Below are 24,402 nucleotides of genomic sequence, written 5' to 3'. Positions count from 1 at the left end.
TAAAAGATGGTTTTTTCTCTTAATTAATTAAATGTGGATGAATTATTTAATTAAAAGAGAGGTTTTCTTTCAATTAAATGAGGACTTATTTTATTTAATTAAAAGAGAGATTTTCTTTTAATTAAATAAGATTTAGGATAAAATGATCAACCTTAGAAAATATTGAAATAAGTGAATTTGATCAAGGAAATTGATTTGAATTGATTTAATAAAATATTGAAAACCATTGATTCAGGAAATTGATAAATTGAATAATGGGGGCCCATAATCTAGGTGACCATTTTAGGGTTCATACAAGTAGTACTGATAACCTAATTGTTGAGGAGATGTTTTAGAAATTTGGTTTGAAGAGAGTGAGATATCCTTGTCCTTGTAGGATTAGTTGATTACAAGATGAACATACTTTGGAAGTGGAGGGGCAATGTCTTATTAATTTTCAAATTGGACAGTATGTTGATCAGGTGTTATGTGATATTGTGAACGTAAGTAGTTGTCACATATTACTTGGAAGACCTTGGCAATTTGATTGCAAGGTTGTGTATGATTGTGTCAAGAATGTGTTTACTGTTGAGAAGGGCAACATGAAGCATTCCCTAATTCCTTTGCAGAATGCAAAACTTGATAGAAGGAACCTAAGTTTTGGTAGAAAAGTTGATTTGAAGGATTTTGTAGGGTTTAGAGATTAGCTTGGAAAGCAGACTTGTTGCACACTGAGAACATATGTGAAGATGATAGTTGTAGGAAAGGAGTTGTAGAAATGGAACAAAGGAAAGAGTGTGCAATTTGATTACTTAGAGGACATATACATGAAGAACTAGTTTGAGGTTTATATGCTAAATGCTGAAAGATGTTCTTCCAACTACTGAGAACATCTTTCTTCGTATCTTGGGTGTCTAATGTTGGAGCATCGTAGGGAAGTTAACAATCCTGTATGTAGGGGCTTTGAGCTCAAATTTGTGGAGTTATGGTTTGTGCGGTTGGGGGATGTTTGAGATATATTCAACAACCTTCTAATAACTACACATAGATTTTGGAGTTATTGTCTTGGAGTTAGAGCCATTTTGATGACTATTATTTGTGTGTTCCTAATTTACTCATAGACTTTGGAGATTGTATTTGTGAACTTTAATCTAAGGGAGTTGGCATGTGCACTCTTGGATTTGGATAGTTGGTTAGCATGTGGAGCTATACCTAAGGGTGTGTATTCTTATGTGGTCTTTTGAGTTAGTTATGCATTATAAAATTGGGGCCTATCCTAAGTATTTAATTATTTCCTATATTTAATGTATGTTTCCAAGATGACTTGTGGCTTGAGGATTTACTTATGTGATTGTTTAACTAATTAGTCTTGCTAGGCTGACTTGTGGCTTGGTTTAGTATAAGTAGAGGGTCTTGTGGAGTCTAGAGTGGATCATTCAGTTCAACATGGAATAGCAAAGAGGAGCAAAGCTGAATAGAGCTAGTAGCTAATTATGAGCTTGGGAAACAAGAAGATTGCTTGGTGGCATGCAAGCACAAGTTAAGATTCTTCTTGGAATTTTATGCTAGATTGTGGATCTAGGCTAGCTAGGGTTTGGGTCTTGTGAGATCTTACAAACTATTATTGTAATTGCTTTTGTATTTGGTCATAACTTGAAAGGCCTTACAGTTGATCTTGTTGGATGTAAATCTTATGATTCTATTATGAGAATAGTGTTGTTTTGGATTTAAGTCTTTGTGTCATTGTTTACATTCTATTGTGTGGCTATTTGTTGGGAGGTAGGACATCTCCTTTGGAGATTCTCCTACCTTTCACTGTGTCAAATGATCTATTTAATTAGTTAATAAATAAAAGGGGCTCAAGTAATAAAATAATAAATAAAGTATGCCACTTTCAAGAAACTTCCCATAGCTCTTTATAAGGCCATGGTTGGCATTATAGGAAGGCATCATGGATTTATCTTTCTTTTGTATTTGTAATTACAATATGATTTGAGTCTGTGTTTGCAATGTTAAAGGTACAAGACCCTCCTTAGTTTGTAATTGTAGTTTTGGTGGGATTCATTCCTCACCCTACTTATTGTTAAAGATATTGCTCCTAGTATTTCAACTTGTACTTCATTGTATCTTAATAATCAAATATATTATCTAAAATTTTGATTATTCAATTGATGTTGATTCATTGCTATTATATTTCTTGTGAATTGATTCATTGGCAATAACTATCTGATTTGGCAGAATGAGAGTTAAAGTCACTATACAATGTGAGTGAAAACCTTACCACACTCTAGTGGTAGAATTCATTGAAATGTATATAAATCTTGGGCAAAGAGTAGAGTTAGGTGTACATGTGTAAGATGGTTGTCATTGATAATTTCACCTACATTGTCATTAGATACAATGTCTAGACTATTGTTACATACTTCACTGCATTTCCATCAGGCACATCACTTGCATTGTTGTTAGACACACCACATGTGTTGTTGTCTGTAACATCACTTGTGTTTCTATTAAACAAATCATCATGTCATTATTGGACACATCACCTACATTGACATTAGTAACATCACTCGCATTATCTTTGCACACATCACTTGCATTACCATCACACACCTCACTGCGTTGTCATTTGGCACATCACCCATGCTATTCTAGGACACATTATACCCACATTATCATCTGGTGTATCACATGACTTCCTAATGGGTACATAAATTGTGTTTCCATTGGGTACATTACTCATGTAGCTATTAGTTACAGTACAAATTTTCCATCAGGTTCATCTTCATCGTTGCTAGGCACAATTGGTCGTATGCATACATTACAATGATATCTCTCCATTTTTAGTACCATTGTAATGCATTCAAATGACCAATTGTTCTTGACAAAATTTGTTGATGTACTTGATTTTAATGCATGTGATGTGCTCAATGACAATGTAGTTGATTTAACTATTGGTAAATTAGGTGATGTATTTGACAAAAATGAGGGTAATGTGTTTGATGACAATGCAAGCAATGTGACTAACAACAATGCAAGTGATGTGCTTGACATAAATGTGATGAGGTGTCTGGTGACAATGTAGGTGATGTGCCAAATGAAAATGGTGAGTTGTCTAATGAAAATGTAGGGATGTACTTGATGAAAATGCATGTGATATTTCTAATGACAACGTGAGTGATGTGCCCAACGACAATGTGGTGAGGTGTCTAACACTAATGCAAGTGATGTTCTCAATGATAGTAAGGGTGATGTTCCCAACTGAAATGTAAGTTATTTGTCTTATGGAAATGCAAGTGATGTGTCATACAATAATGTGGTGAGATGTTTGGCAACAATGCATGTTAGTGCAAAAAGTTGGGTCTCACTTTTGGGCAAAAGGTGGAAGTGTTTTTCCTATTTTTAGGATTTCTTGTCAATTGATGTCAAAATTTGAGGCATTTAGAGATTGAGTATCAAAAAACTTTAGTAATAAAAATTATAGTGTTCAGAGTCTACTTTTTGAATATGTAATTTATTTGAATACCCATATGATAGATTTTTTTTGGGTATGAATCTTTAAAACCCACTTTTTCAAAATGCATGTTTTAGGACCATACTACACTTGTGTACAGACACCATAATTTGACACAAATAAATGAATTTTTCTAAATCCTTTTAAAGGTAGTTACTTAACACACTAAAGATTGATTAAGATATTTTTCCATAATAATTTATAGAATATTTTTTTAATTAATTTTTAATTGGCTACTAATCTAATTTTTAAAACATCTCATATGTGGACACCATAATTTGATCAGAAAAAAAATTCAAAAAATATTAACTTCAAAAGAATTGTATGTAGGTTATGACATTTAAATTAATTTAAGAAAAACCATAAAATAAAAAAGTTATTAAAGTGTTAGTGAACCTCACTATTTTATGTTTGGGTACCACTTTTGATTAAAGAATAATGCAAAAATAATAAATAAAATTGTAACACTATAATATTTACATTTATGAAATCAAGACAGTCAGAGATGTCATAGGTTTTTATTTCATCAAAAAGTTTGATTGCGAAGACCCTCTAAAAGTTATGACAAGGTCAAAATTTGTCAATTGATTATCTTAGCCAAATTTTGAGAGATCAAGGCCTAGGCTTGTTCCCACCAAGTCTATAGCATGCCTTAACACAACCCAAAACCTATGACTAAGTAGTGGTTCTTGCTCATTAATTCAAAATCAAGTGCCTTTTGTTTATATTCAAAAATTGGGCACCTAATTTGTATTCGGTCATTGAGCATGAATTAGGAACCTAGTTTATAGATCAGGCACCCAATTCATAGATATTCATTGGGGTCCACAACCTACCCCACATGGGAAATAAATAACATTTGCAATCATTTTTTGATAGACCCAAGTCACAAAAATAGAAATATGTCATATTATTCGATTTTCTTGTCGTCTTTTGCATTTGACAAGTTCAGATTCTTTCAAATTCAAAGCTGGTGCAAATGTGGGATCAAAACATTGAAGAAAGAAGAAAATGGAAGTTCTGATAGATGAGGAGATTGTAGAAAATAGAAAGAAGGAAGCACAACATCAATGAGAGAGAAGACATATAATTAGAGAGTTGAGCAATTTTAGGGCTTCAAGTTGAAATATCATTTCATGAGAGAATAACATTGAGGATACCACAATGGATGAAGTTTTCAAAGAAGAGAAACTAATACAAAGACATTCAAGTCCACATTCTAATCAAGCATTCAATACAGGTGTGTCTCCACAACCTCGAGTTTATTCTCATGATGAAATGTTGATTTTGTACAAGCAAGTTATGATTTAAATGATTTAGATTTTCTTCATGAGAATAGAGTGAAAAATAATCATGCAAAACAAACTCTAATTGAAATTAAAACCACAATTGAAATACAAAGAAAAAATGAAAATGACATTTAAGTTCCAATTAACATTGAAAATTAAACTTCAATTGAAAAAAATAGTATGAATGCATACATGGAAACACCAACTAATAAAGAAACTATTGGACCAAACTATATTGATATGGTTGACTAGTAAAATGGTGAAAAGACTCAAGCATTGAGTAAGTATTGAACTATTGTCATTGATTGACAACTGATTAATAAAGAAGACTGAAGTGTTGCAAGTGAGTGTGACCATCAGTAGACTAGCATACAGGTCTTATCAAAGGTGAAAAAGGATGACAAGCCCATGACATGTAGATAGGTGTGTAAGTTTGATGGTCATAGTTGAGTCACCTTTGATGCAAAAAGAATAGGAGAAGGTATGAAAGTGACATGACATGCACATAGACAAAAGCAATTAAAGTGACAGAAGAAAGCAATGACTTGAGTCTATATGTAGACTTATAGGTGGATAGGAAGGCCTACATGTATATACATCTACATATAGGTAGTCACAAATACTATGTGAGAATGTTTGATATGCATTTCAAAATTAAAAATTCATAGTTTAAGCATGATAATTTTTAGGTTTTCTATCCATGGATTTGATGAGTAGATTTAAGCTCACTCAGAATTCATCTTGGAGTTTTTGTTGAGGTCATTATTGTTGTATTATTTAGAGATTCATGGAAGGCGGACTAGAATAGAGAACATTGTATGACAATAGACCAATATTCAAGCATGAAAAGAAGGAAGTGAATAGTGTGCTCATTGAGATAAGCCATAACAAAGGAAGGAGATAGAGGATAGTGGAACTCCAAGGCAATTTGTACCACTTCTTTAGATCTAATGTCTAGTTTGCTTTCTTACTATTACAACTATTGTAGCAAGTCCTTGAAATCCTCTAACAAGGTTTCTCTTAAAAATGGATCAAAATCCTCTAACAAAGTAGTTTTAAGAGAATATTGTGCATTCCTAATAAGATGAGTTCTCAAAAGGAACTCTTGTAAGCCTTTAACATAGCACCCTTTTACTTGCAAGGAAAGGCTAGTGGGTATATTAGTCTCACCATGTTTTTCACCCTCACAATAGGGATTTCCACATATAAATTGTTGTGTCTTTTGATGAATGTATTTGTGTATGAGTTTACATGCTTCTACTTTACTACATTTATTATTTCTTTAACTACTAAGTGGCTATTGTTCAATTTGTTTAGAATGGTAAAGAGAGTAACCTTTATTAGAGAAGGTATTGATTAACCCAAACCCCCCCCCCCCCCCCCTCCCCCTCGCCCCTGCCCATCTCTCTTTGTATAATTTGGGACCAATAATTGGTATTAAGAGCCCATGCCTTAACTACTACAAGCCTAACAACTTTAGGAAATCTCAGATGATAACTATGAAGTATAAGATGCAACTTGACAAGGCCTTGGACACTATTGAAGATCTAAAAAACAAGCTAAGAGAATATTTAGATAAAAATGAAGAAATAGATGAAGAATTTGGGAGAAATCCAAGAGCTTAAGGAGAAATTTGAAGAGCAAAGTGGTTATGAAGAATCCAAAGAAACAATCTCAAAACTAATGACTGAGAGTGAGAAGTTAACCAAGAGGATCAAAACATTGAAAAATGAACAATAACATGTAGTAGTAAGAATGAGTAAAGCACATGATGAGAAAGGAAATGCTATTGTTGAAAGAGATCAAGCCTATGAAGAACTCATAATGGCTCAAGTAGCTCAACAATGAGTAGAAGACCTACTAAAAGCCAAGGAAGAAGAGATGGATATGATAGAAGAAGAGCACCAGTACATCGGACAAGAAAATAATTTCTTACAAGAACACTTCCATGAAAAAGTTGAATAGTTGGTAGTTCTTAATGAAGAAGCCAAAAAGATGGAAGAACAAGTTTGCAAACTAATGGATGAGTTGAAGAACATCAAAGAATAAAATAGAAAAATGAAGAAGTCAAACCAAAGCACCAGGAAACTGGAGGAGAAACTGAAACCTTAAAGAAAGATCATAGACACAACTAGTCTAGGATATGAAGGAATCAACACAACAGAGAAAGGAGAGTCTTTGATTAGGAGAAAAAGACTCAAACTACACAAGGATTAAAAGGACACCAAAGAAAGTTGTACAATCAAACAAGCCTACTTGTTTTTGTTGTGGTAAAGTAGGACACAAGTCAAATGTATGTTAGCATAGGCAAGTAGCACTTGATAGTCAATGTTCTTATAGAGGATACTACAATGTTTTCCACCGATATGGACAGAATGCACATGAGTGCAAAGATCTTGCAAATGAGGCAAGAGTGTAAGGTTATTGTTACCAATGTAATAGGTATGGATATAGTGCCAAATACTATAGATCAAAAGTTTGATCATATCATTCATCTCCAAAGTTAGGGAGATGCACTAGGAGTAGAAATTATGTGAGATGGGTTTCCATCACTTGTGGAAATGATGGCCACTTTGCATCCTAGTGCAAGCTGAAGATAGGTCACATGAACTACACTGGACCTTAGAATAATACAAGAAGGACATGTTACAAATGTCACAAGACATGTCATATCGCCATGGATTGTTGGGTCAAATGAAACCCCAAACAAAAACACAATGATAGAAAGGGAAAAGAAAAGGTCATTGATATTGAAAAAGTCAGTAAGGATTCTACCAAAATCTAGAGCAAGAAGATAATAGAAGATACTAACATGACATCTAGAGAATTTGTAAGCTCACTGATGAATGGTGAGACTTCCCAATCTAATTAAGGTAGAGAGGCATAAGCAGTTCCACAAGTAGCACTAGCTTTGCACTAGTTCCCACATTTAAATTGGTAGATCATAAAGCAAAGCACCTCAAGAAGACCTAAGGTTGATCACTAGTGAAAAATGCATAACCCATGAAGACATGACAAGTCATGCTCAAAACTTGACTGTTGAATACAATGTCTGAAAGTATTTATTGCACAAGGTTAGAGATAGGTAAGAGATGAGGTTATCAGTAGAACCTTAACAAATACTTTTTAGCTAGATATACAAATAGACACATCATATTTCAAATATCACTTTTACAATATTGAGTTCCTTAGATATTTTATTCATGAAATCAAATCCATCAAAAGAGAAACTTTAATGTGAATTTGAGTGAGGAACAACTAGTAGCCCTAGAACCAGTCAAGTGCAATGGAGTAAAAGAAATCATCATGAGTTTCAATATCACAATGAAACATAAATAATACTCTGAATTGTATGACATCAAAATAGTTGATGGACATGAGAGAGAGCTACCAATTTATAACCCAATCCTAAAAAGTGTAGATGAAAAGGATATGATGGGAGCCTTATCCTCACTACTAGGTAGTGTGCTATTGATTGAAGATGCAAGTGATTATTTGAAGGAAGATATTTTGGAACTAGGATACAAGGAAATTAGGTTTAAATATGAGGAGTTTCATTTTAAAAACCAGTGGAAGACAAGATTCGAAGACTTGGAGGACATAACCCTAGCCCATGGGGAAGCCATACCTAATTTCTTTAGGGATGAATGGGTAAGATTCATGCTAAGAAGAGTGCATGATGATTATATGTGGCTTAACAAAACCTACAAGATCACAAGGACATGTGACAGATAGGGTTACAAGGTTTAATAGAATTGGAGCTCAATTGATGATCAAGAAAGACATGCCAGCTAAAGTAGCATGGTTAACTAGATGCCATCATGATGGAAATGTATTCACTAAAAGAAATTACAAATGAGAAGGTGCAATTTGCTGCAAGAGTTATTTCTCACAAGTTATAGCAATCAAGTAGGATGAACAGTGTGCCTAGTGGAGCAGTGTATGGAGTACACCAAATATAACTAATTGTACCAAGATTAACCTAAGCAGGTGGCTATATACTCAAATGATGTAGAACAAAACAAAAATCAAGAGGGATGGTAGTGCACACATATTTAAGTATGGTGCAACATTGGTGTGTGTATTCTTCTACTTTATGGTAAAATTTCCTAGATTTTTTTGTCATTCTAAGGGAAGTCAAGAAGCAACATTACATCTCAGATAACAAGCATGTACAATAGGTTGGGTAGTAGTGTGCTTGACTCACTTGACAAGTATTTCCAAAAATTCTAATCAGACATGCACAAGAGAAGAAGATTACCTTTGAACATGATCATGGACTATAGAAGACAAATTTGTTACATAGCTAACATAGAGGGATGCATAGTCCAAGCAATCAAACCAAAAATTCATTTCCTAACCAAGTTCCCCAATAAGGTTGGAGAGAATTCAACTGGAGAAATATCAACCAGTTGTTGACAATGCATGTTGATCATGAATAATAAAGGTTTATAATAGTTGAAGAGAAAATTAAATAATTAAAATAATTACAAGAGATAGTTTCCTAAGAGAAGAAGTCAAAGGAGAATGACACATGCCAGACCATGAAGAAGGTTGAGAAGGAAATATAAGAGAAAGGAGGAGAGAAAATCCCACCAATGGAGCCTCAAGGTGAATCTTAACTTGAACCAAAGTTAGAAGCATAGGTGATTAATAAGAAGACTTTGTCTACTATTAAGCCCCCCAACAATAGATATTTATAAGAGGAAAATCTCTGAGAAGGGAAAGGTGAAGTCTCCAAATCCACCAAAGGAAGAAGAGTTTGAAGAGGAGACTAAGAGAGAGAGTCTCAAATCACCAATGGAAGGTAAGAAAATGACTTTGAAAACCATTATTGATGATATTGAAAATAATGGTAGTTATAATACTTTGAAGAATATATTTTCAAAATTTACCAAGCCCAATAAGAGTAAGATTGTAAATGTTGTAATGGTAAGCTTGAGAGTGTTCAATAAATCACTAGGAAAGATTGAAGTGTGGGTTCCTGCTAAACTATTAATAACTATAATCAGTGAAATATTGTCTAAAAGTATAATTGAGTGCAAGAATATGCTACATAATGCTCTAGCAAAGATCAGACCAAACATGAATGACAAGGAGAGAATTGGACTAGTGAAGTCATGCAAGAAAGATTGTGATGTGCCAATAATGAAAATTTTAAAGAGAGAAGCATTTTCAAATGATTTCTTTTGGTGTAAACTACATGATCAAGAAGAGTATAGCCTAAAGAAGATGCATAATAGAAAACAATAGCCAAAGGAAAAATAATCAACCAACGCAGCTGATCCAAAAGGCTCGAAGAAGAAGACAATAGAACAACCTTACGCACTAGAAAAAAAAGAAGTCTCAGATCCGTCAGGATCTGAATATGGATGTAGTGCCTCTCCCGTTTGACTTCTGTAAGTCATCCTGATGGATGCAACCTTGTTGATCCTTTGTTGTGATGGGATCATGATTATGACCCTAAGTGGTCTAAACCGTCGAGGTGTTCAGATTTATGTTTCTGTATTAGTTGCTTTGATTTTCTTTTGACTGATCTTTGAGATTATGATGTGATTTTTGGTTCACTGAGGTTTGTGCCAGTCATTACCAAGATCGATGTGGTATCATGAGGTTGTTCTATGATTACCTTGAGATGTGTACAGAGATTACACTATGTACTTTTTACCATGCTACACTTGACTAGGTTCCTGTAGCAGTGGCTAGTCATGTTTGTGACTGTGGTTGCTTATGTGTTTTAAGTGCCTTTTTAATGTAGTGTAATCAATCATTATTAAATGCGTAAGTAATTAAATGGGTTGCTCTTGTTGGATTCTTTGGTTATGTGTTGTGGACATTTACCTTGTTATATTTCTAATTAGAGAGATATTTGTTACTCATGTTATGTTCACATTTGAGAGGACCTGAGGGTCAGATGTTCACTTTGATTTCAGTATAATAGATTTTAGACTACTATGATGTTTAGTTAATCATATTGCATGATGATGCCATTTTGGGATGACAATGTGTTTTATGATGATATTTGGTTATCTGGTATTTGGACATACCTCTAATTTCGTTATGTGATGGATTTAATGCTATGGTTATTTACTTCATTCCTACGTTGTTATGCTTTATGCGAACGTGAGTGATGTAAATAGATTATTTTAATATAATTAAATAAATGGTTAAGTTAGGTGATTTAATGCATTATTGCTTCGGCTAGTTATTATATGCAATTGCACTTGATCGTGTTGTTTAGTGTGCATGATTTATATCCTTGGCAGTGGCACATGGAGTTAGTGATTCAGCCATTCATATTTTACCAATGTTGTCCTTATATGGTCGATGTATCATTTATTAAAGTGTTTAAATTAAACCTTTCGGTGATAATTAAATCCGAACTCATTTGCATTATGTGATTAGACCAATAAGCATGTCTGTGCATTTAGAGGTTTGCATTGTCGCGAAAGTTGTTAAGGTGATTTCTATGTTTCTGGGCTTTCGGGCTTTTTAATTGATTTATTTTAATTTCTGACAGCTTTTCCATAGATGAATTCCTATTTATAGGAATAGCCTATTTTCATTTGGGTTGATTCGGGGTTTAACTAGGTTGGCTGGTTATTTGCCCTAATTGATTATTCACTCGAAAAGTGAATAAATATCCAAAGAGGAATTTAATTCCTCACTTCTCACTTTCAAATTGGAAAGTTGGAGAGTAAAACCCAAAATCCTCTTCATGAGGATTTACTATTTTGTTCGTTGTGCAAGCTACAGGAGTGAGATCCTCGCGAGGTTGGGCTCGTTGGATCCAGCTCGGGGAAACCTTGGATTGCCGTGATTTTCAGCTACTTCTACGAGATATTTATTTTATGGTTCAGATTCTCTTTTTGCCCTTTTGGCTGTGAGGTAGGGCTTTCCTATTTTATTGTTTCTGCTCTGTTTCTGCTTCTATTTTTGGTAGCCGTTTGTTTGGAGGCTGAGAACTAGTGTTCCCCTCCATTTCTGTATGTTAGTTCTACCCGGTTGGGCGAGTATGAACATTTCCCTATTTTTTGGGATGAGGGTTTGGGATTTTGCACCGTTATGCTAGTCGTTTTTGCATATAATGTCTATTTTCATTTATTTTTGGATTTTTGAAATTTTTGAACCCAAAGGCCAAATGGGTTTTAATTTTAAATTTTTTCCAAAATTTAGGTTTTTTACCTCATTTTGCGTGCCGCCCTATTTTCTTGAGTTTTCTTGGCACAATGTGGGTCGTGGACTTGGATGATTCGTTTGGATATCAGTAAGACCACTATTGCACTTTTTGTTGCATTGCGATGTGTGTCGCATCCGTACTCTCGACTTTGTGTTCGGTTGAGTGATTTTATACCTATTGTTATTGTTTCTTTTAGACCTTTGCTTTTGTTTTGTGAACACTAGGATTCGTGTAGAATCCATACTCTCGGATTGAGACTAGTTGAGTAAGTTCATGATGTTTGGTCTTGTTACATCATTGGGATTCGAGTAGAATCCATACTCTCGAATTGAGGTTGGTTGAGTAAGTTCATGATGTTTGGTCTTGTTACATCATTGAGATTCATGTAGAATCCATACTCTCGAATTGAGGCCGGTTGAGTGATTTTATGATGTATGGTTTTATTGGCTTTGGGATTCATGTAGAATCCGTCCTCTTGAGTTGCTTTCGGTTGGGTGTATTGTTTTGCATTGTGTTCTCATTCATGTCCTTGTGTTATGATCTTCATGATGGTGGTGCACCACACATGAGTACGTGTGCGTACATTTTTTGGGTGACTTGCGAGGCCCAATCTTCCATGGGTTTGCTGGAAGTTATGATCATTGGGGTTGGGATGGGAGTATGCATGCCCATGGGCACTTGTTGTAGCATGAGCATGGGTAGGGTAGGGTAGCATCTGGAGGGGGCTTCTATCTCGCAGCTCAGCGTTCATGGCGTCGAAGGTTGATGGAGGATAAGAAGTTTTAAGCAAGTGATAACTAAATAAAATGTGTGATTGTTAATAAAACTTAAGATAAGTAAAATGTGTGAGCACCCGATTAAGTTCGAGGACACAATGTGTGAGCACCCGTTTAAGTTTGAGGACACACGATCCGAGCTTGGGCTTTTTGATGCCAAGCGACTCTCTAGGATGTCAGCCCCTACATAGTAGCCTATTGAGTGTCTGACTAGGACCTTTACTCCTTGCATTGTCTTAGGTTCTTGGTTACAGCCATCATACTATTTGGCGTGAGTGTTATCCATGGATGTTCTTTTGTGTGTTTGTGGTTGGATCATTATCTCCATCAGCACGACGAGAGTGGATCTATAGGTTCCACGTGGTTGGGAGGTGTAGCTACCTTCACCACTACTAGGGACTGATGTACAAAGATGATCTTTTGTCCTAGTGGACCGTTGTTGGATGTCTTCACTTGGTACTTCGGGTTTTGGAGTATGCTTTCTTGTGATTTGTGCTTTCATTGGGATGCTTGTATATCATGCTTTCTTGCGATTTTTGCTTTCATTGGGATGCTTGTATATCATGTTTAGATGATGTTATTTTATTTGACGCATTCCCTTATTATGATGTTTAGCATATGATTAGATGCTGTAAATTGTTGTATTAGCATATCTATTGGTTATTGTTGTTTATCATGTGATAGGTGATGTTATCTATTGTAGAATTATCTTATGCTTTTCTAATAGCATGTTAGAATTCCTTATGCTTATATTTTTGCATGTTTTTAGTAGTGACATCCCTATTATGACAGTACCGATGATTTGATCGGTGGCTTGGGATGTTACGCGTGGGGCATGGCTAGGACCCATGATGGTCTTATGATGCTATTGACGGTTGGGAGGAACCACGTACTTAGTTTGGTTGTTTTGTTCTTGAGATGTATTTCTATTCATTACAATGTTGCTTTTGTTCATTGCAATGTTCATTTCAGTGTGTTCTTTGTTGCTGTACTTTAGATGGATAGATGTTCTTCTTTCTGTGTTGTTCTTACACTCGAGTGTTCTTTCCTTGAGCCTTTTTGGATCCGATACTCCCTGGTGTGGAGGTTCTTCGCTCTTTTTTGGTCTTTTGTGCTTTTGGGAGTGTTTTCGTGTTTCTGTTTTAGTCTCTTGGGGTTTAAAATATATCGTTTAAAGTATAAGTTGGCGTATATTTAATTTCTTATACTTAAGTTGATGTATATTTAATTTCTTATACTTAAGATATATTTTAATATATGTGACGAATCTTTTGAGATAGGTTTCAGACCTCTCGGAGATAAGTTATGGATTCTAGGAAATTTCAGGGCTTCAAAAATCCAGACTTAACCAATTTTCAGGGCTTCAGGATTTCAGGCTTAGCCAATTTTAGGTTTCTACATTTTACCCCAGCTTGGTGTTTTGTTGATGAGTGGTTGTTTCTTGTGCCCTCATCGCATGCATTGTCGTTGTTGGCTTTGTTTGTGTGTGTCAGTTTGGTAGTGGCATTTGGAGATTCGTTGGTAGCCGAGATTGTGGTGAAGTCTTCCATTGTGATCGTTGTGATCCCTGTATGATGTTGTCATGTGCATTCATACTTTTAAAAAAAAAAAATCTTGGCTTGTATTTCATCCTTGTTTCCAAGGATCTCCGAATGGGGCATTACAATGGAACCCAAACAAAGTGACAAAGTTTAACATAAGTAACCTACCAAGACACCACCAACAATGGAAGAGCAGAAGAGAGATTATACCCATGTTGGAGAACTAATATACATATAATTGATGTTATAATGATGGAATCAGGTCCAAAGGGAGTGGAACAAGAAAAAGGTCGAGGTATGACCAGTGCCTCTAATGGACAACAAAATGATGAGAAAAGATAAAATACAACATAAGAGAAAGAAATTGGTGGTGAAACCCAAGATCAACAATTACCTGCAATGGAGATTCTTGAAGACACAATAAGATGGGGAAAAAAAGAGGAAGAACTGGTGAAGCAAACTAAGCATAAATAAAGGCAAGATGGTGTACCATCATCTTAATAAGAAAAATACTCCTATAGAAGATATAACATCCAAGACACCATCAAAATGACAAAGGAGTTTCAAGAGACTAGAGAAAGGCAAAGACAAAAGGGAAAGTGATTCAAAGGAATCCAGCAATGACAAGAGGAGTAGAGGGAGACATGAATCTTATAGACTGGTAGTTGGAGGATGAAGGCAAGTTGTATGATGCCAATATAGATAAAGCAACAAAAATGCAAAGAACTTTTTGAGAAAGTAGAAGAGATGGGTAAGTGGGCTTGTCAGCTAGATAAAAAAGAGCTAAATAAGTAGGAACATCTTGTGGAAAAGTATAATATCATGAAACTATCTAACAAAATGCATGAGAGGGAAACCATATATTGGGACTCAAAATTTCAAGAGGAATTTGAGTACCATTTTTGAAAACTTTGCAAAAGTAGCACTTATAAGTGTTTTTTGTACCTAAGTATCAAGTTATCATTTTGAGCCTAATCATGTGTTTTAGGTGTTCATTTCCTTCAATTAGTATATACATTCATCTCAAGTCACTAGTTTGATGTTTTGAGTCATTTGGCGAGTTGTAGTTGTGAGAACTTATCATATTTGCATTTTGGTCTTAGTGTCAAATAGTGTTTGGAAGCCTACTTTGCACTTGAATATCTTCCACCTATTTTAGTGTTATGACTTTCCACTTTGGGAGTGTTTAGTATGCATATTAGAGAACCTATGTTTTAGATTTTGAGTCATCTTGACATTTTTTGATAGGGTTTTGAGTTTCCCAAAGTTGGTTGTTAACTGTATGTCAAATTGATGCACTTTGCACATTAATCCAAGAAACCTTGTTTGAGAGTGAATATCTTATGACCTTTTGAATATTTTTAATAAACAGTCATGTCACCATATCATAGTCATAAAAAAAATCCACCATGTGCAATTTTTGGCCTTGATGAATCCATTTGATAAGTTTTCCAAGTTGATTCAATTTGCAAAAAGATAAGATTGTCCAATTGTCTTTTATGACAATTACATAATAGTCCAGTTTGAGTGATCATAACTTTGACCCAGTTGAACGTATTGAGAAAAAAAAAAAATTGCATTCCTAAGGTTAAAGACATGTTATGTTCCATATTTGAGCTTATCATGAATCTCTTTGAGTAGTTTTCAAACACAATTTTGTTTGCAATTTCTAACATGTTGATACAAAAATGTCTCATACAATGATCAATAGGCCTATCTAGGATGTTATAACTTTGAGTTCATGATAGATGAGTGTAAATTATTTTCACTACTATGTTCTATACTAAAAATACTTCAAGTGTTCAAGTTTGCAAGTTTTCATGAATCCATCTACACACTTTCGCAGTTCCATTCCATTTGCAAAAATCTATATTTTGTCAAGGTACCCAATTCTACAATTCCAAGTAGCCAACTTTGACAACTTGCCAATGATGCCTAGTTATTTTTCATGAGCCATAAATGCATAATTACATTCTCTATATGAAAGTGTACCTACACCCAAATTTGAAAATTCCCAAAGAACCCATTGACACATTTTCAAAGTCAAAACCAAATGCAATTATTTGTTTCTAACATGTTTACTTGCAAGACACTTTGAAGTAGGAAACTTTAATAGTTAATATCTTTTGATTGGGTGATTTTCATGAGAGAAAATTTTGCATACATAAGCATTTTTGGCCATAGATCAAATGTGCAAAGTGTCAGTGCCTAATTGTCTAATTCAGTAAAATTTTAAGGCTAGTTTTGAGGCCTCTTGGCACAAAATGAAAATTCTTAGGAAATGTGAAAAATGAGCTTTAATAGGTTAATTAGTGATCAAAATTGATTTCACTCACTATAGTGAACTTAGAGCATTATTGGGAGGTCAATTGTTTGAAGAAAAAAATTCAAACCCACGTTGGGGTCCATCTACCTTCAGTGGATTGATAAGAGATTGTGGGATTTAAGATGTTTAAAGGAAGTTATGGTAACTATGATCATTAAAGATTCTTAATATGCACATATTATCATCCCAAATTAAATGGATACATGGAATCACTTATGGAAAACAATAAATAAATTGAACATACAAGGGAGGCCCCAAGACTCACACATACTGAGGTTTATTTAAATAATGTTTTCTCCTTTGGGATTGTTGGCTAATACTTTTCGCATGAGGAATGGCCAATTGTGTCAAATTGTATTGAATCCCCATAATCATATGGTTGTTATGTATGTTTTATGCATATGAAAGATCTCTTAACCCTATCTTATTTTTTATTTATGATTGGTGTTTTCATGAATGGGGTCAATATTGTTACAAGGGAATATGTGCAAAAATGAATTAATTTGTCCTCCATAGGAATGTAGACTCGGTGTCATATTAGAGAGCATTATGTTATATTGGAGCATTTTGAATATTATTATAAATAAGGAAATATTTTACTAATAATTGATGTCATTTAAGAACCTGTAAAAGGAGTTGTTCTCAGAAATAGTAGCACTTGATTTACTTTGATTTCCCAAATGCAAATGGGGAATGACTTAAGTGAAAATATTTTTGGTTGTCTTCATCAAAGCGATGTAGCCTAGATCTAAAAGGTAGTTGAGTTTCACCCTTATTTATAATGTGTCCAAAGTTAAGAGCATCCATTATTGTTTTCACTTACTAATATGCTCATCAATAAAAATAGGAAAACAAATGGATTAGTTTGAGTTCCCTAGACTTTATTGGCTAAAGTATCCTATGTCTGGTAGTATCATCTGCCCATGTGGTTTTTCATTTTGCAAAACTAATGTACAACTTGTGGGGAATGAAGTTTGACTTCTTAAGATTGCGTTGGAAATAAAGCAGAGCAGCACATCATCTTCACCGTGACTATGACCAAAGTTAAAGGAAGCTTTCTCAAATTTGTTCAACAACAGTTACGATGAAAATATTACCATTCTCATTCCTTTTTGAATGGTTACATAATCTCCATGCATTTTTTCTGAGAGTTTGTAAATACCAACTCTACAACAAGATTTCCAAAACACACAAAAATGCTAAAATTGTGGAAAACAACACCACATCATATAATTTTGAAATAAGAAAAGTCAAGCATCTTTGTATAAAAATTAATCAAGGTTAACAAGTTGCTAACTCAAAGTACAAACTCATAATACAATGTTGTTCATAATCAAGAGTATACAATTAATTAATGAGCAATTCAACATAATATAAAATTAACTTGTTGATTTTGTCACAAAAATACATTAAAACATAAGAAATATGGTGCTGATATACCATGATTATACATCACATGTTCTTCACAAACTTGAACAATGATACATTGCTAACTTAAAGTTTACAATATCCAACAATCAAGATTAAAAAAATAGAATGATACCATACATCATTGCTAAGAAGAAGATACAAGACCACAAGATAGGTGCTTAAATTTTACAGGTATTCTGAAAAATGGTAACTGGTCTCCAAAGCCATCAAGCATTGTCCATCTACTATTTGGGATGGGAGTGTGGCACAGACACTTTTACATCGCCAATCATAGAGTGTTTACTCCCCCAAGATTCTTCCTGACAATGAAGAATACCCCAAGATTAGCACGAGAAACCTAGCTTCTTGGAACAAGATAGATCTGATGGATCTAGTGTAGTATTGAAACATACTACATGCAAGCATGTGCCTAGCAGCCTAATCCTAGAATGTGGCAGGGAAAAGAAAAGAACACTACACATCTACCCACATGCAACAAAAGAAAAATCATAACATATTTACCCACATGTACATTTATTTTATAAAAAAAGCATATCTACTTATATGCAAGATAAATTGAGCATAGTCACATATGTTGCATGTTAGAGAATAACATACTTAAATACAATAATTAAATGCCTTGGCTAAGCACTAAAGTTTGTCAATAATACTGGAAGGAGAGACAAAACATAATGAATCCTACCTAATAGTGTCTGATAGTCTAAGAGAAGAAAAAATGTTATGCATCCATCCTTTCCATCCCTTATGCCACATTACACCCATCCATAAGGAACTTAACCTTAACACTCAGGTCCTTTGAAAACCATAGCAACTATCTTAAAACTCCCTTGTTCATATATAATAGTAGGAAAATTCTAACTCTAAACTTATATTCAACAAATGAAGGCAATTTGTCTATTATTTTCTAAGCAATGGGTTAACAAAACAACATCTTATCTATGCTTTCATATTCAACAAAATTATCATTTATTTGAATAAAACAAGCATAAGTAATTGTTATAAAGAAATGGGAAAATCAGATGTTGTGCACACCCATCTACTTGGATTTTTTACAATAATCAATTTAATCTACCCCTAAAGATGATGACAACACTCAGCAGCATGTACATCTTACCTTTTTGTTTTCAAAGATGATTATAAACTTGATCAGCATTGAATTTGTAAGGTAGTAACAGTCAAGAAAACAATAAGATACTCAGCCAATCACCATTTAATGTATGACAAAAATAATTTTGTAATTTCAGAACAAAAAATAACTAGCAACATATGTGAGAAGAGTTCCTTCAACATTAGTTTCAAAGAGAATCAACACAAAATCTAGAACATCTTTTAGCAGACATGAGCATCAAGTTTTTGATCAAATCAAGCCCCTTTTATGATATACCGATTCATATCAATTTATAGGATGTTATGTCAAATATGCGACTTAATAGAAGAACTAGACATCAAATTTAAGCTTATTGTAGGTTTGATTAACCATAGAGAAAGAGTTTATTCACTGATGATCCCCTATGTAAAGCTTCATCGCCGATTAAAAACACACACAAAAAAAACCTTATTGTCCAATGACATCTATGATTTCACATTCCATCCAAATTTGAGAAATAGTTTTTTAATAAAAAGAGTCTCTTATTTGAATATGTTGGGGTTTGAATCACAATTTTTTGAGTTAAAACCTAGAATATAAAAAAATAGAGAATTCATAATTCTACGACAAGTAATCCATTAAGAGAAGGTATGGTCACAACCATTTTGGCTCATGAATTCTAGAGTTAGAAAAGTTCCTAATGAAAATCACCATGTTATAATAGTGTTTCCATAAATTCACCCTACTAATCTCATGTGGAAGCAATAGTTATGATACTCAAGTTATGGTTTTAACAGAACAAACACTTACACCTACAAGCATTTAGGCACACCACCAGATTGTTTTGGGTGAAGAATGATTCTTTAAACTATTTCTATAGTTAACTATTTGGGCTTTTGAAAGGTTACCTACAACAATTCGTATATGCAATTTATTCCTTACTATAGTTGGGGTTTTGAGTCACAAGTGTTTTGTTATGATTCTAGCAATACCAAACATGCAATTAGCATTAAAATGTTTCAATGAAAGCAAACAAAACTAGTGCATAGCCCCTATTACAGCTCATGGGTCTACTTTACCCAAGCTTTGACCATTTTGTTAGAAAGTTTTTCTAAGGAGGCCACATGCAAAGGAAGATATAAGTATTAAAAAAACAAGTTGCAATTGCATCAAAAATAGGCAACCATATACGCCAAGCTTCCAATTTAGAATGTGATAGAAACTACCTATTTCAAGCTTCCATACATCAAAAAAAACTAAATTTTTATTATTCAAAAGACAAAAAGAGAGAACCTACTCCAATCATTTGTCTAGTTGCTCTCCAGTTGCTGATGTCCCAAAAGCATAACCCCTCCTGCTATTTTATTTTCCTCCTAATTCATCACTGACCTCCAATGCATGTTTTCACTCCCCCACCAATCTCTCTAACTTATTACAGAAAAATTGTGAAAAGCATAACAAAACCCCTTTCCATATTGTGCCCAATTAATGATAAAATTTTCCAAACATGATGGTGACTTTAATAAAAAATTGATCAACATCTTCACGTTACTTTGATCATATTTCTAAAGAAGACCAAAAATTTAAAGATGATTTCTAATTATGAAAATAACACAGCATACATATCAAAATTTATGAATTAATACATATTTAATAAATGATGTGTGTCTGTGTGTGTGGGCTACACAAGATAATCCATCCATCCCCTTCTAGAAGGCTAACCTTCCTTACCTCAACCACATCCTCATCTCGACAACCTGCAAGTAACTCAAACACTCACAACCAAAGCAAAAGTCAATATCCATAAATTTGATAATCGATTCGACATCATAACATAAATGCAATAACATATGCATCAATATCCACCATACAACATCATTATATAGCATAAGTCATTACATTAAATGGAATTCATCATAACATTAAAAAAAATATATAAATGATGTAACCAAAATTTTCCAATACCATTAATTACCCATTAAATCATAATAATTAATTAATCCAAGTTTATAACAAGGTTTGACCAAATCAAAAACAACAAGGTTGCCACATAATCACCACCTAGGAAAAAATAATGAAAGTTGCAAGATGGGACATGTCACATTGTACCGATGTCAATCACAACAAAATAAGCACACACACACACATCTAAAACTGAGATATAACTAAAATAAAACAAGCTACACAAAAAGATGGGGAAATAATTTTTCTAAATCCTTTGCATCCTCCCAAGTGGCACTATCCACACCAAATTGGTCCCATTGGACTTTGTACTAGAGGGAATCCCTGTCTCGTACCCTAATGGTATGTTTCTCACTGAGTCAGGTGGGTTGAACTATGATCACCCCTAGATCATGTACCTAAAACACATGCCAGTCAAGCACATGAGATATCTCAAGATGATATAGCTTAAGTAAAGAAACATGGAATACATTATGAATGTGGGCTAAAGTAAGTAGTGGAGCAAGTCGATAAGCAACTAGGTTGATAACTTCCAAAACCTCAAAAGGGCCAACAAATCTTGGGGCAAACTTTGAGATCTTGCCAAATGAGATTGAACTCTTATGTGGTCTAACCCCTCAAAAACACCTTATCCCCAGTCTAGAATTGATGAAAAGTTTGTTTCCATTCAATGTAACTCTTATGTCGATCTGTTACCTCTTTTAGCTAATTGAAAATTAAAATCAATTGCTCTTCCATCTATTTTAACATCTCATGACCCATAATAATCTTGTCCTCAACTCTATCGTAGTTGATAGGAGTCTGACACTTCCATCCATAAAGAGCCTCAAAAGGAGCCATTCCCAAGGAAGAGTGATAGGAGTTATTATAGGCAAACTCAACCAATGGAAGATACTCCTCCCATTTGTATTATTTATCCATATAGTACATACATAACAAATCTTCAAGCACTTGATTCACCCTCTCAGTTTTCCAATTAGTCTCAGGGTGGTATGATGTGCTAAAATTCAGGCATGTACCCAAAACAGAGTTCAAGTTGAAGTCATTTGTGTATCCCTGTCAAAGGTGATGGTTTTAGGAATACCATGCAGACAAAATATCTCTTGGACAAACTTTCTTGCCAAAACTGGAGATCCATCCTTTAGACTACCAGCAATGAAGTGGGCAACTTTGGTTAATTTATCAACTATGACCAAGATGACATCATCTTTGCGTCAAGTCATGGGTAAACCCTATACAAAATCCATGCTAATAGCATGGCATTTATATTAAGGAATCTCATGTGGGTACAGAAGTCTTGCCAAATGGACATTCCCAGCTTTGACATGCTAGCATTCCAAACACTGGGCCACATACTTTTTCACATGCCATTTGAGTCCCGGCCAAAATTATAAAGTTCTCAAATCAACCATCATCTTGTTTACCCCTAGGTGCCCTAAAAATGGAGTACAATGCATCTCCATAAGAACAACGTTCTACAACCCTTCATAGTCAGGAACATATATCCTACTCTGGTATTTAAGCACACCATTATCATCAAAAGAGTAATCATCAAATTGAGAATCAAAGTCATCGATGTCCAAAACTGACTTCACCCATTCATAATGGGTATCTCCAGGAAGGTATTGAAGAATACACTCTCTCATATGAGTTTGAGATGAAGTAATAGTGGTGATATGCCTCCTATGACTAAATGCATCTAGTACCCTATTCTCTTTACCTTTAATATACTCTATGCCAAAATCATATTCACTAAGGAATTCAAGCCACAGCCTTTGTCTAGCATTTATATTAGGTTGAGTGAAAATGTATCTCAACCCCATATGATTAGTCTAAAGCTCAAATGGATTTCCCAATAAGTAATGTCACCACATCTGCAAAGCATGTACTATCACAACCAACTCTAAATCATGAGGAGCATAATTCACTTGATGTAATTTGAGCTTCTTGGACTTGTAGGCAACAACCTTTCCATCCTACATCAATACACCCCCAAGCCCATCTCCTGAGGCATCTATTGTGATAAAAAAGTGTCCATTAGGCTCTAGTATATTCAAGATAGGAGCAACTGAAAGACTTTCTCACATGTTTCTATCTGCTCAAATCTTTTACCCTTGCATTGAAGAGATGTGATTGGTGCTACTGTACTAGAAAATCCATAACAAATTTCTTTTAGTACCCAAAAAGACCCATAAAACTCCTAACTTCACTTACATTTGGCAAAGTTGGCCACTCAAGGATGACTTTAATCTTTTCAAGGTTCACTATTATGCCATTAGCTGATAAAATGTTCCCTAAGAAGTGGATCTCCTTCTAATAAAATGAGGACTTGGAGAGTTTCCCAAACAATTTCCTCTCTCTCAAACACTGCAAAACTATGTGTAAGTGCTCTTCATGCTCTTCTAAATTCTTCGAGTATATTAAAATATCATCAATAAATATCTCCATGAATTTATCAAGATAGTGTCTGAATACAATGTTCATCAAGTTCATGAAAATAGTAGGTGCATTTGTCAGTCCAAAAGATAAGACTACAAACTCATAATACCCGTACCTTGATCTAAATGTTGTCTTAGGTATTTCTTCATCCTAAATCTGAAGTTGTTGATATCTGGATCTCAAATCAATTTTAGAGAATATGGTTGCTCCCTTCATCTAATCAAAAAGTTCATCAATTCTTGGGAGAATATACTGATTCTTTATGGTTACCTTATTTAACATGCAATAATCAATGCAAAATCTTAAGGTAAGATCCTTCTTCTTGATGAAGATTACAGGAGTCCCCCACGATGATATGTTGGGCTAAATGAAGCCTTTATCTAAGAGTTCCTATAACTGAGTGTTCTACTTGTACATCTCTATGGAAGTCATGCAGTAGGGAACCTTTGATTAAGGTTCTACTCCTACTACTAGATCTATGGATAAATCAAACTCCCTCTTAGGGGGTAGTTTGGGAAAATCATCAAGAAACACGTCTCTAAATTCTTGCAAATTAGGATGATCTTCAAATCGAAGTGGAACCTCTTCTAGATTCTTGACAAGGGCAACATATAACTATTAGATTGTGGTGACTGATTAGTGAAGTACTATACATACTCCATAATTCCTTGGTGGGGTTTGAGGTTGGGCCAGGCCCGAGTAGGGGTTTGGGGGTGGTAGCCCCCAATACAGCTAGGGCCATTAAGCTGCAACTATCAAGGATTTAGGGCTAGATCTCTCAAGAAAAAAATTTGGGGGAAATTTTATTGGCATTTTATGGCTGACATGTTGTAACTAATTTTAACCCTAAAGCAGCTAAAATACTTGTATAAAAGGGC

Source organism: Cupressus sempervirens, chromosome 4 (genome assembly GCF_028749045.1).
Source record: "Cupressus sempervirens isolate cs-2001-9-10 chromosome 4, ASM2874904v1, whole genome shotgun sequence".
NCBI lineage: Eukaryota > Viridiplantae > Streptophyta > Pinopsida > Cupressales > Cupressaceae > Cupressus > Cupressus sempervirens.
The sequence above is the reverse complement of the archived record's forward strand: the minus strand, read 5'-3'. Positions refer to the sequence as shown.